The following is a 12,541-nucleotide window of genomic DNA, read 5'->3' on the forward strand; positions in this document are numbered from 1 at the left end:
CTTAATGGTGGCTTCCAGTTTGTTTGGGTCCTTTGCCCTCTTCACAGCCAGCTCTCCCTAATGCTCTCCCTCTAGACAGCTGCAGGCTTGTGGATTGGTTCCCCCAGTCTCTCCCACTTAGTTCAGCACACTGATGGAGGAGACACTGGCCTGCCAGGGGGTGGGAGGAAGTGGGAGTATGACTTTTCCAGGAACATAACCTTGATATGTAGCCATTCACAACCGTAACCCCAGGGTGTGAACAACCTTCCTTCTCTTTTGTCTCTGGTTCATAAGCGATAGCTGGAGCCTGATAAATGAGCCACAATTAATTGGGGCCATAAAGGCAGAAGGGAGGGGCCCGAGTGCCTTCGCTCAGAAGGCAGGGGAGAAAAAAATTGCATGCCACAGGGATCTCTGAACCAAAACTCTATCTCGGATGACAAACTAAATCAGGTGGCCTCTCAGACCTCTGCTAGGCTCACAGGTAAGGGGTTAGGAAAGCCCCAGAGGCCACCTGGTCCAAGATGAGAGCCCTAGAGGTCACCCAGCTAGAATCAGACCTCCATAGGTCACTCATCGTAGGATCAAACCCCAACACCAGAGACCACCTGGCATAGGAACCCAGAACCCACCTGGTTGAAAAACAGAGACCTAGAGAGCCAGTGACCCAAGAACAGAAGCACCTGCTTCATCCCAGAAATACCTTATCAGAAGTCCTGGGAAGGTAACCCACGAATGAGCATTTGAAAAACCCCAGGAGAGTCTCATCTAGCTCACTTAGAAGATGATGTATCTGGTCCATTCTCTTCCTTCCAGATTGTGAGAGGCCAACAAAACACTGTTTCTAGGGGGCTGAGGAGAAATAAGCACAGTCTTTGATGGGGCATTGACGTGGGGGGGAGAGATGGGGAGCTGTCTTCTGGCATAGCTGTTAATGAAGTCTTCGCGCTATACTAACTCACTGCTTTAATACAGACAGACCTTAAAAAGAATGTCAGACGCAAAGGTCACAAGGATGTGCAGGAGCACGACTCCATTTATATAAAACATCCCGGGCAGGTAAACCACAAAGGCAGGAAGCAGGTGGGTGGCTGCCAGGAGGCTGAGGAGGAAGAGTGAAAGGAGTATCTGTGATCTGCTCTGGGACTAATGAGAACGCTATGGACCTGGACAGAGGCAGTGGATGTACAATGCACGGAATGCATCAAAAGCCACAACATTCGCAAAGGCTCCTATGCGAATTCCATCTCGCTTTCTAAAACATTCCTATGACCTGCGTAGAGCACTCCACTCTCAAGTGCAGATCCGGTATCTAGGAGCTCCTACTTGTTACCGGTATGAATTTCCTGCCAGCTCACCGTGAGCTCTCATGCCACCAAAACATGCAGCTGGCATGAAGCATCCAGGAGGCAGGCTGGAGCCTAGGTCTCTAGCCAAGGCAATACTTCACAGCCATGGGAGAGCATCCGAGGAGTCGGAGCCTCACTGTCCCTGGCTGGTGCAAGGGTCACAGGCTCAGGACAACTGCTTACAGCAGGCTCCCAGCAATCATCGCCACCCACACCTTGACATAGCTCAAAGTCTTTTCCAAACACAGGTACCCCTCTGGCCGTCCCGGGGTCCCCCAGCATGCCCTAGTGATCCACAGAGGCACAATGACTGGCTTCTATCATTTGCTTACTCTTCAGAGTAGGGGAGAATCTGTTGTCATCCTCGGCTCTGGCTTGTTATAAATAGAAGGGAGGAAATAAGTGCTTGTGGTGGGAAGGAAGGGATGTACACTACACACCGAGGTCTGCTAGCTGCCAGGTACCCTGCGGGCTCTTGAATCACATCTTACTTCTGAGAGCACACCGAGGGCTTCTGGGAGAAATTAGGGCTGCAGGTCTGAAGAGGGGATGAGGAATTCCCAAGAAAACCACCAAATTCTGTCTGGTCTTTGATACTTACTCGAGAGGATGGAGGTCCCTTCGTGGAATGGCCCCACACCTCTCCCCAGTCATTTCTCCTGCCATGATCACCTTCACAGTGGCCAAACATAAGACTCAAGGAGTCTTAGGTACCCCAGCCTGACATCCTCCTGCCTCCTACACAGCTCCTTTCTAGAGTGCATTGCGAGGTGTTACAAGCAAGGCATCCCAGTCCAGTTCTCTGCCTCACTGGCCGTGAAATACAGAGAAGCCTTTTTAAAAATTCAACAGTGAGTATAGAACAAACACCCTGATCCTTCAACTCTGAGGACAGAATCAGCAGCTAAAGCTTCCCCCACCAAGTACATGACACTGGGGGCGGGGGGGGGGCGTGGCTTGGGAATCAAAGATGGACAACCCATGCCTAACACCCAGGTTTTTCGTTTTTCTAACCAGGTGACCTAAATGTGAAGAATGCAAACTGGCTCCCAGTGTCCCCTTTCCAGACCAATTTCCCACTATATTTAGAAAGCTCATTACCCTTCTGGACTCGCTGCCTCAGGAGAACTGAAATACCATTTATGAGTACTCCCTGAAGACAGCCCTGTCCATGGGTTCGATACACTCACTTGACCTTGGAGTTGACTCAAGATGCAGCCTGCACTAAGTGAACTTGCTAACCACTTAAGGGACAAATTCATGTTGCTTATTGTATAGGTGAGGAAACAAAAGAATGACCTTGACCTAAAATCTGGGTTTTTGCTACCATCTTTATTAGAGCTATTAAAGTTGCCACAGATGGATGGACAGAGTGAGGGAGGGAGGGAGGGAGGAAGGGAAGCCGGAGGAAGGAAGAGAAGATGGAGGAAGGAAGGGAAGATGGAGGGAGAAGGAAAGATGGAGAGAGGAAGGGAAGATGGAGGGAGGAAGAGAAGATGGAGAAGGTAATGGGAAGATGAAGGGAAGACAGAGAGAAGAAAGAATAGCTTTTTTTTTTCCTACCACACCAAAAAGACAATAACCACATTCTCACTGGCTTGCAGTATCAGCCCTACCTGTCATTCACTGCCAAATGCCACATCCTCCAGGCAAACACCGTCACCTGATTGACAATGGCCCTTCTTGTTACTGGAGAGCTCCAGAGTAAAAGGAGCCTGGAGAAAATCTGTACCTTCCTTCACTAGTGTGGAAGGAAGGAAGGAAGGGAGGGAGGGAGGGAGGGAGGGAGGGAGGGAGGGAGGGAGGGAAAGAGGGAGGGAAGGAGAGAGGGAGGGAGGAAGGGAAGGAGGGAAAGAGGGAGGGAAGAAGGAAAAAATATCAAAGCCAAAAGGAAGGTCAGAGAACATCTAACAGCTGCTGACTGGAGAGGCTTCTCTCTGAGGATCTTACAGGGAACATCCCCAGTGCCTCACATACAAACACAGCAAGCGTCCCCCAGCACTATACACCAGAAACTAATGCTCTCCTGCCTTCTGTGAGGATTTCCCTGTAAAACCCAAAGTCATTCATTCACTCCTCTAGAGACAAAAGTCTAGCTGTGTAACCCAGGCAGCCCTGGAACCTACTGTGAAGCTTAGGCTGACCTTGAACTCTCAATCCTCTGGCTTCCGCTTTCCCCAAAGGCTCTTGTACTGCTCTGTTGGATGGGGGAAGACAGCTCCAGACCACCCACTTTCCCCGGCTCCTCTGATTGACTCTGTACAAATAGCTGCTTACTTTGTACATTCAATAAATGTTTATTGAGCATTTACTGTAAACCAGACGCTGCACTAGGTGTTAGGAAAGCAGCAGACTGGCTGGTCTTGCCTCGCTTCTCTTAAATTAGTAGAGGAAAGAAGCACCAAGTAACAAACTTAATGAGTGCTTAAACTGCAGTTGTCAAACAGGCCCTGGTTCATGCAGAGAGGACAATGGCACTTCCTGGAAGAGCTAATGAAACAAAGATGGAGCAGGAGCAGTTAGGGATGCAGGGCTGGGGCAGAGGAGAGAGACGGAGACCTAGGGAAGAATAAGAGCCAGGGACTAAAGAGTCCTAAAATCTACCATGCCTGAAAGTTAAAACAGCAGTGTAGCCAAGAATAGCCTAGAAGAAGGGAGGATTATATGAGAACTATGGATTCTTGGGGAAGGAGACTGAAGGCTCTCACAGAAAGAAAGGAAAGAAGAAATGGAGAGATCAAGGGAAGAAGGGAGGGAGAAAAGGAGAGATGGAGGGAGGGAGGGGAAAAGAGGAAGGAAACAAGCTGCGGATTCCCACCCAAGAAGACCCCATATGTATGAGAGACAATGGTGCCACACAAATCTGAACCAAGGTAGAGGCTTGCTGTGGGTCCTGTCTCCACAATTTGCTGGCTGTCTAACCTGGGAGAAGCCGCTTCTCTTCCTGAGCTACAAGATACTCATCTGGGAATGGAGATGAATAGTAACTCTCCCCAAGTTCACGCGACTATTGCAAGAAACAATATCTAAACCATGGGTGTGTTTCATAAACTTCAACATCCATAAACATCATTTACTTTCAGGTCCAAAGGACTTTCGGCCCAAACCAACCATTCTTTACAGCATGGCTCCATGAAGAAACTTAACATTGGCATCACCAGGGTTGGAACAGAGACCCAAGAGCTAGACGCAACACATGTCAAATAGTAAGACAACACACACTTCACTGACTCTTGAACTGATGGCCAATGATACTTTCAGGCAGCCTCCCCAATACTTGACAACAGGGCTCAGAAAGCTGGAGGAAGCCCAAAGCCTAGGTCCCAAGATGTTACCACTAAGACGGCATGACTCCCTAACACTGTCCTCACCCAAAGGCACAGCACTTAAACCTATCACCCCAGAGCAGAAGACCCTAAGACCACACCAGCAGCTGCTTTTCCACACTGGAAAGAACTGCAACCAAGATGACTGATCCACAAAGCACAAGCTCTCAACCCAGAGAGCCAAGGAAGGCCAAGCTCTCAGTAACAGGAGCTGGCCTGGGAGCAACCTAAGGCTCAGCCTGATGACATGAGTTAGCAGCAACTCTCTTCAGCTCTGTTCTAAGAGCCTGTTCACCTCTCCCCAGCTTTGCTTCTCTTCCAGCCTAGCACACCTTGACAACTTCAGCAAACCCCACGCACAGTTAACTGCAAGATGTATGTTTATAACGACTCAGTAAGAGACTTCCAGGGAACTAAATATACACCAATGAAGTAAATTTTAGGTATGGTGTCACGTGACTCAATTAATTGGGCACAGGTTTCAAATATTCAAATTCCTTTAAACAGCCTTGGATTCCAGATAGCTTGCCCAGCTCTGCTCTATCCCCATGCCCTAGGATCAAGGTTCTCTTATTCGTCTGGGATCCTTGGACCAGGACCCAGCGGGTCTCGGGATTGTCAAGACTGAGCTGCCATGAACAGCTCAGCGAACAGACAAGGTTCTGTGGGGTCCAAGCCCAAACAGCATCCAGAGTGACAGACTTGGAACCCATTTCTTTCCTAAGTAATTTTTGTTCAAAGGCGAGAGAAAGAGAGAAATCAGGACACTATCCCTCAGCTTACAAATGAAAGGCACCAGTACCCTTAGCATCCTACAGCCCTCACTGGCCCTTACCCACTGCCTCCACATAAAAATGACTCTAGCCATCTACCTTCCACAGACCTCCCTTCTACCAGCAGTCTGAGGAGAAAGCTCTCCGTACCATAAGTCTTCTTTCAAAATAAATAAAGTCCTAGTGGTCATCTTCCGGTTGTTGACGTTTTTTTTTCTTGTTGTTGTTGTTGTGTTTTTAAAGAGAGGGATAGCACAGTACATTGGTCTCTACATGGCACAGAATGCATCTGATATCTGTACATCTTTTTATTGCCCTTGTCTGCCACTCAGATTTGGGATATAATCACATCAGCCTGCCTTTCTGAGAATTCGTAGCTGTGTTTTTAATCTAATTCAGGGGCCTGGAGATAAATCATCCTGAAGGGTCCCGATTTTCCAAGCCAAGAGCCTGCAGCAGCAGCAGCAGCAACAGCAATGGCATGCTACATTAAAGGGCCAGCGAGGAGGAAGGAGGGCCAGCTTCGGATGCAGTGATGAAGGCCACAAGCCTCTGTTGTTTGTCTCTGTGCCAGCTTGAAGGGTTGAAGGGAAGAAAGACAGACCCAGATCCACTGAGGCAAGTCAACAGGCATACAGGAGGCAGAACCCAGGAGCGAAGAAACAGCCTCGCTGTGAGGACACGGTTTACATCTCGTTGCTAAGTAGGACCCATCGGATCTGCACACCTCCGCACAACCTGGAGAGCCCTGGTCTGTTTGTGTAAACACAGCACAGGAGAAGGCGCCTGTTTGGTGCCTGTTTGGTGAGTCCTTCTGAAGGGTCAGCCTTCCCAGGGCCTGGCATAAGGAGACAACTATACAGAGGCAACCCCCTCCCCCCCAAAAAATGAACAGAGTGTCGACTTGTCCTCCACAGTGCCCCATGCAGCCCTCCCTACCCACTGCAACTTGGCCGTCAAAAACCTCCAAGATGTAGGGTTTGCTCAAACCCAGTAACCCTCGTTTTCACTTTCCCTGTTTATGATAAGCCTCTCTCAGGTGAAGCAGAAGCTGCGATGTCGAGGCCTCCTTCCACTCAACAGAGGTTTGCTGTGCTGGCAGGAAGAACAACGACAGCCAGGATCTACATGTGGTTGTTAATTCATTAAAATTAGGTGAAAGGAAATCCAGTTCTTCAGTCACCCTAGCCACAGTCCAGGGGTTCGGGGGCCACGCGTGCCTCGCAGACCAACTGCACACACAGACGCGGATCGCAATGCAGAAACGCCTATCTAGCAGTCTTCCATCGGAAAATCAGTTACAAGGCCAGAACGCAGGACCAGACAGCTCTCTGCAGACAGCAGTGATGGGGCATGGAGTCACCATTATACTGAACAATTGCTTAGGGCTGAGGGTATATTAGAGTTCATAGAGAAACACGTGTTTGGCATGCACAAGACACTGGGTTCAGTCATTGGCACTACCCCCGTACAGACACACACACACAAACACACACGCATGCATACGCGAACACACACAATTACCAATTACCCAGGGGACACCTGAATTTTGTAATTCCTCTTTAATTCACAACTGTGGTTCCGGCTGTTTCTGAGTCGCACTCTCAGAGAGCCGGCCCCACCGTTCATGAGCATCCCTGTCTTGGCATTTCTACTCCAAGAATCTTACAGCAACGTAGGATTCAGTCCACACCTTGACCCTGACCAGCAGCCCACCCTGCTTTGCCTGCTTTTTGGCATCATCAGCGGCTTTGACGCTAAAAGGCCACCCAGGCCACTTCTTCGAAGGCCTAAGGTTCCCAAGTCGATAAACCAATAAATTAGGTCGAAATTAACTGTGACTCATTTTAAACTGAGGAAATTGATTTCTGAACGTGCGTGGCTGGACTGAATATGCCATCTGCCAGCAGATCCTGGCCTACCTGGAGAATGCACAGGAAGGCCCTGTTCTCATTAACAAAGAAAACACCTCCCTGAAACCACAGACAACTCCCAGAGAAATACCAGTCCCCCAGCATTCACACCAGAAGAGAGTGAGCTCTCCTGCCCATCACATTAATTTAAGCCTGGAAAAAAAAATGAAGGAAATGCCCACGTAACACCCCAGATTTAACACAGCTCTATGTAGTCAACTATCAATTATCCATAACTGTCAAATATTTCAAACTCCACACTGGCTTTCCCTGCATCCATTCATAGAGCCGTTTCACCTATCAGCAACTCGAAAAATACAAACTCATTTAATATTCACCTGAGCAAAATTTAGTGAAGAAGGTAAACTGAGGCCTTAAAAGAGAAGGAGGGAGACGAAATAAATACATACAAAGACAAATCAATTAGTTCAAGTATTTCATGATTTTTCAGACTATCAGTCTGCCTCCGTGTCTCTCTACAGTGACCTGGACAGAGCTGGCTGGATCTATGGCTGCTGTGGGATTAAACAATGACGCCACCGAGAAGCCTGTGGTCCCTAAGGAGGAGGAGACTCCAGTTGACAATGCAAAGCTCCTCGGCATTGCTCTCTGCCTTGGGATAGGCAGTGCTGTTGGGATCTGCCTCATGGATCCAGGTCTTAAAACAATGTATTAACATATCGTTAACTTCACTTTACAGAATACAGTGAAAAGACTGCCAAAAGGAACACAACGCTGAGGTCTGTAATGTGGTCCCTCTATTCTGATGGCCTCACAAAGTGGGGTCCCACTTCTCTAGGGGCTGCTGAACACTGCAAGCTCTGAGGGGGCTCTGCAGTGCTGTCCTCCTGGCCCATACTGGAGAAAGGGGGAGGAGGGAGCCCTTACACCTGGCCTAGAAAAAGAATAAAAACCTATTTTATATGTGACACTTCAAGAAGCATCTGATTACCCATGGTCACCACTCCACAAATATATTTAGAGTTTAAATTAATCCCATTATTCATGACACCAAGGGCGACTGGTAACAGAAGGCTGCTGATAACTTGATTGTGTACATTCACATTATATAAACGTAGGCTATTTCTGTAATGATACACAGCTCACATTATATAGACACAGATTGCTTCTGTAAGGACACACAAAAACCTGGTGACAACAGTGACCAGCAGAGAGAGGGTTCGCTCGTGATACATGAAAACTTGAAAGGATTCACCTGCCACCCCCTCATCCCGCCTCACAAATGGCTTTGTTGGCACGCTCTCCCTGCCGAAGGCTGGGGAAACCCAGTGGGTGAGGTCTCCTCCCTTTAATCCTCAGTGCCTCTCCCCATGGGTTCCTTTCCTCCATTCCTTCGATCTTAAAGCCTCTACAGTTCCAGGCTCCAAGCTACAGACGAACCAAACAGTGCCAGACACAGCCCAGAACTCAACAGAAGGGAAACAGGCACAACCAGGAGAGGTTTCTCAAGGTCACATCCGAGGCCACCCCGTCTTCACCTGCGCAGAACTCGGCTTGGAACAGCCAACGTGCTGCCTTCTCATCTTCAGCTGGAAGCACACAGGTCAACCATCACCACGTCAGAGTCAACAAGCCAGTTCTTTCCTAAGCGAGTCTATCGTGCAAGAATCAACACCAGAGTGATCTAAAGCCAAACGGTATTCTCTCTCCAAAGACGGCCTTTTTGTCCAGGGCCCTTGGGTTGTAATGGACACATTGTTTTTCATCTCAAATCAGGACACTGTATCCTCTCTGTCCTCTCAAATTTGAGAATTAGGAACAGAGAGCTTGTTGCAAGCAAAATAAGCCTGTAAATCTTGTTGGGCTTTTGTGCTTCATTCCAAAGGATCCCCACTCCCACCCCCGAAAAATAAAAATACTAGAAGCAAAAACCAATATGAAAGTCCTAAAAGGGAGGACGCTATAAAAATAGAATCCTAGGTCTTTATTCGAATTAACTCCCAGATAGCACAGGAAAACCAGGGCTACACTCCAGAGGGCCATCCCATTTGCTTCGGCACCATGGAGTGAACCGAAGCATTTTGCCTGTCTGTGGGCTCCCTGCGGCCTTCCTCATACATAACTTTATATAGCTTAATGTTCTCCCTACCTTCTCCTCCTCTTCTGCTGGGCAGAAAACTGACCCACAGAGAGTTATTAAGGGCCCTCCACCCTGGGAAACCCAGAGAAGGACCAAACCCAGGCCGTCGAAGGAGCCACAGGAAGATGAAGCAGTAAATTATAACCCAAGGGAGGGCTGGAACCAGGCTCAGAACTGTTCCCACAGGGTTGGGAATTCTAGGGGCTCTGGAGTATTGGGGAACTGAACGAGGGTTCTCCGAGCAAAGAGAAGAGTTGAGGAAGATCTTTGGGGAAGGAGGGCAAAACAAGCATGATGGCAAAGGGCAGGCAGGAAGTCAGCATGGCACTGGGGGTGTGGGGTGTGGGGGTGAGTGGTGGCGAATGCCTTTAACCCCAGCACTTCTGAGGCAAAGGGGGCAGGCAGATCTCTGAGTCTGACCTGGTCTACAGAGTGAGATGGGCTACACTGAGCATCCCTGGCAGTGTGTGTGGGGGGGGGGGGGGGGGGGGGGGGGGGGGGGGGGGGGGGGGACCAAAGGCAGCAGGAGCATCAGTTAAAGGCTAGCCTGAGCTTCACAGTAAGTTTCGGGCCACCTTGGGCTAAATGTTCAGACTCTCCCCAAAACAATTTTTAATTAATTAAATATATAGTTTCTATATTATTAAATTTAAAGTATATAATAGCTTCCTCCTTTAATTTAACTTTTTTTTTGTAGGGGGACAGTGTCAAGACAGGGTTTCTCTGTGTAGCCCTGGCTGTCCCCAGGCTGACCTCAAGCTCAGAGATCTAACTGCCTCTGCCTCCTGAGTGCTGGGATTAAAGGTGTGCACCATCACTGTCCAGCTTTAATTTGACCTTTTGGAAAAGAAAAAGGGGGGGGGGTTCTTTGTAAAGTTTGAACTTGTTCAGAAAAGCCCTAATATCCGGTCCATTGGTCTCTACTATTCCAAATGTATTTCTGGGTCAGAACCAGTACTCCATATTCTTCCTAAGATTGTCAGCCTTTAACTGGTCAAAATAGCAAAATCTTTTTATTCCATAAGTTAGGAGGGCAAAAGAAGACACGCTCCAATATGATATGCTAACACAGGCTCCGTTCTCAACCTAACTTTCCCTAGATAAAGCCTTCCTTCTCTCCTCCCTGAAGCTAGTGGCCTTGCTGCCACCTCTCTGGCTTCTGCTTCCAACCCTGATAAGTGTTCCTACATACCGGTACCCTTACCCTCACCAAGGCCCAAGGACAAGAAGCTGCCCAGCATCTAAGTCTCTCTGTTCCCAACTATCACTCCATCCCCAGAGCCCCACACAGCTGCAGCTGGGTCCGGGCTGGGTCCAGGCTGGTTGAGTGGGTGCAGTTTTCCCGGCTTCCACCTGCTCACTTACAGTGATCTCGCCTGCCTCCTTCGTTTGTTCTGTTTTTATTTTTATTTTTTTATTTTTTTTTATTTATTTTTTTTTTTTGAGGAACACATTCCCTTCAGACAACTGCTCACTGTAACTGTTTGGGTTTAACAATTGAAGGGAATTTATAAAACTCGGTGCAGGGCAAGAGTTAAATGAGCATGTGGATTAATAGTACAGCTGCAGCCTGATGTATTTGGGGGTGGCAGAGGCACTTCTCATAACTGGATCTGTCCCAGGAAAAACAGAGGCACATAGCCACCTTTGCTCCAAAGGTGATACCAAAGAGACGTGAGTTACTCCAGAGACCCAGAGAAGAACCCCCCCACACACTCCACTGTTTCCTGTGCACCGCGAAACAGTGAAAGGCTTCCTGCACCAGGTCAGTACTTGTGCTAGAAATCCCATACCATGAAGTTCTTCCTTCTGCCCGACTCAACTCTGCAACAATTAAGGTTAATGCTATTTTTTCATTAACCTGGGGCAACCGAGAACAAGGGCAGAGGAAGGCAGCCATAGCAAGGAAGAGCACGGGGAGGGATCCTTGCTGTTCGGTGGGAATTCCTCACTCTGAGTTCAACTGCTGGCTGGATCTGCACCCTTCAATGGAACCAGTCTGGCTGGCCTGGAGACATGAAAGCAAAGGGAGGGTTTTGGAGTCGCTCCCAACTAGAACAGAGTTCATCTCTAGCTTGCTCCAAATCCCTGGGAGATTTTCACACACCAAACCCAAAGAAGGGGGGGGGGAGGAATAAACAGCACCTGCATGAATATTGTAGCGGCTAGAAAGTGCCTCTTTCAACTCAGACTAGGCTGCAGAGGACCTGAGCTCCTGGAAGGACTGCCCCCTCCAGCCTCCTGCTTTCAGCCTGCAGGCTCAAAGCACAGTAGAGCTAGCTAAGCAGGCTGGGGACAGCCATCCTCACCAGCTCTTGCAGCCTTCCAAAGTACCAAAAAAAAAAAAAAAAAAAAAAAAAAAAAAAAAAAAACTTTAGATGGGGTTGAAGAGGGGAACAAGGATCTGGGCCCAGGAGGAACAGGGCAGGTGGATTTCAGTAGCTGAGCTCTGTACCCCACCCCTAAGCAGTTACGGGTCATCTGGTAGACATTCCTGCCCAGGGGCTGCTGGTGGGCGGCTGTTTGCTGCTCCCACCCACCCACCACCACCCCTCTGTCCACATTTTATTTTGGAAGCACTGAATAGTGGCAAGGTGACTCCCAACACCCAAAGGTCAGTGGTATCAAGTAGGCGAGAACTAAAGCTCTAGAAGCCTTTCCCCGTGTGACCTTGGATTAGTCACTGCACCTGTCACCGCTTGGATCTCTTCACCCAAACATAACACCATAGGGTGGCATGTTTTATGAGATGCTTTCTGGCTCCAGGAGTTGATCATTTAACTCTACGCATAGCCTGAAGGAAGACTTTGCTGTGGCCAAAAATCAGTGGGGGAAAAGCAGAACCCAGGCTAATCTTTTAATTAGTACTTTAGTAAGGACCAATCACTCTGGGAAGTGATCATGTTTATCACCTCCACTGGGATCTCCCACCGACCTTCTGGCTTTGCTGATGTCAATCTTAACCGCAGTACTGGGAGTTAGACAATAACACATGGCAAATTAATTCCGCCAATGCTGATACTAGTGGACAAACTCGGCTTGCCATCCCTAGCAGTCAGTGGGGACCGGAAGAGTGAAATGTGTGTTACTTATGACC

At 48.6% G+C, this 12,541-nt stretch overlaps 1 protein-coding gene across 1 annotated transcript in view; it reads right to left on the minus strand.

Annotated features, from left to right (window-relative positions):
• The window catches only part of Sorl1 (sortilin related receptor 1), a 158,410-nt gene that overhangs the window by 144,706 nt on the left and 1,163 nt on the right, over window positions 1-12,541 (minus strand). The gene's annotated exons all lie outside the window — the stretch shown is intronic.

The sequence above is a fragment of the Alexandromys fortis genome, unplaced genomic scaffold (assembly GCF_014885135.2).
Source record: "Alexandromys fortis isolate MF-2015 unplaced genomic scaffold, M_Fortis_MF-2015_v1.1 scaffold_190, whole genome shotgun sequence".
NCBI classification, from domain to species: Eukaryota; Metazoa; Chordata; class Mammalia; order Rodentia; family Cricetidae; genus Alexandromys; species Alexandromys fortis.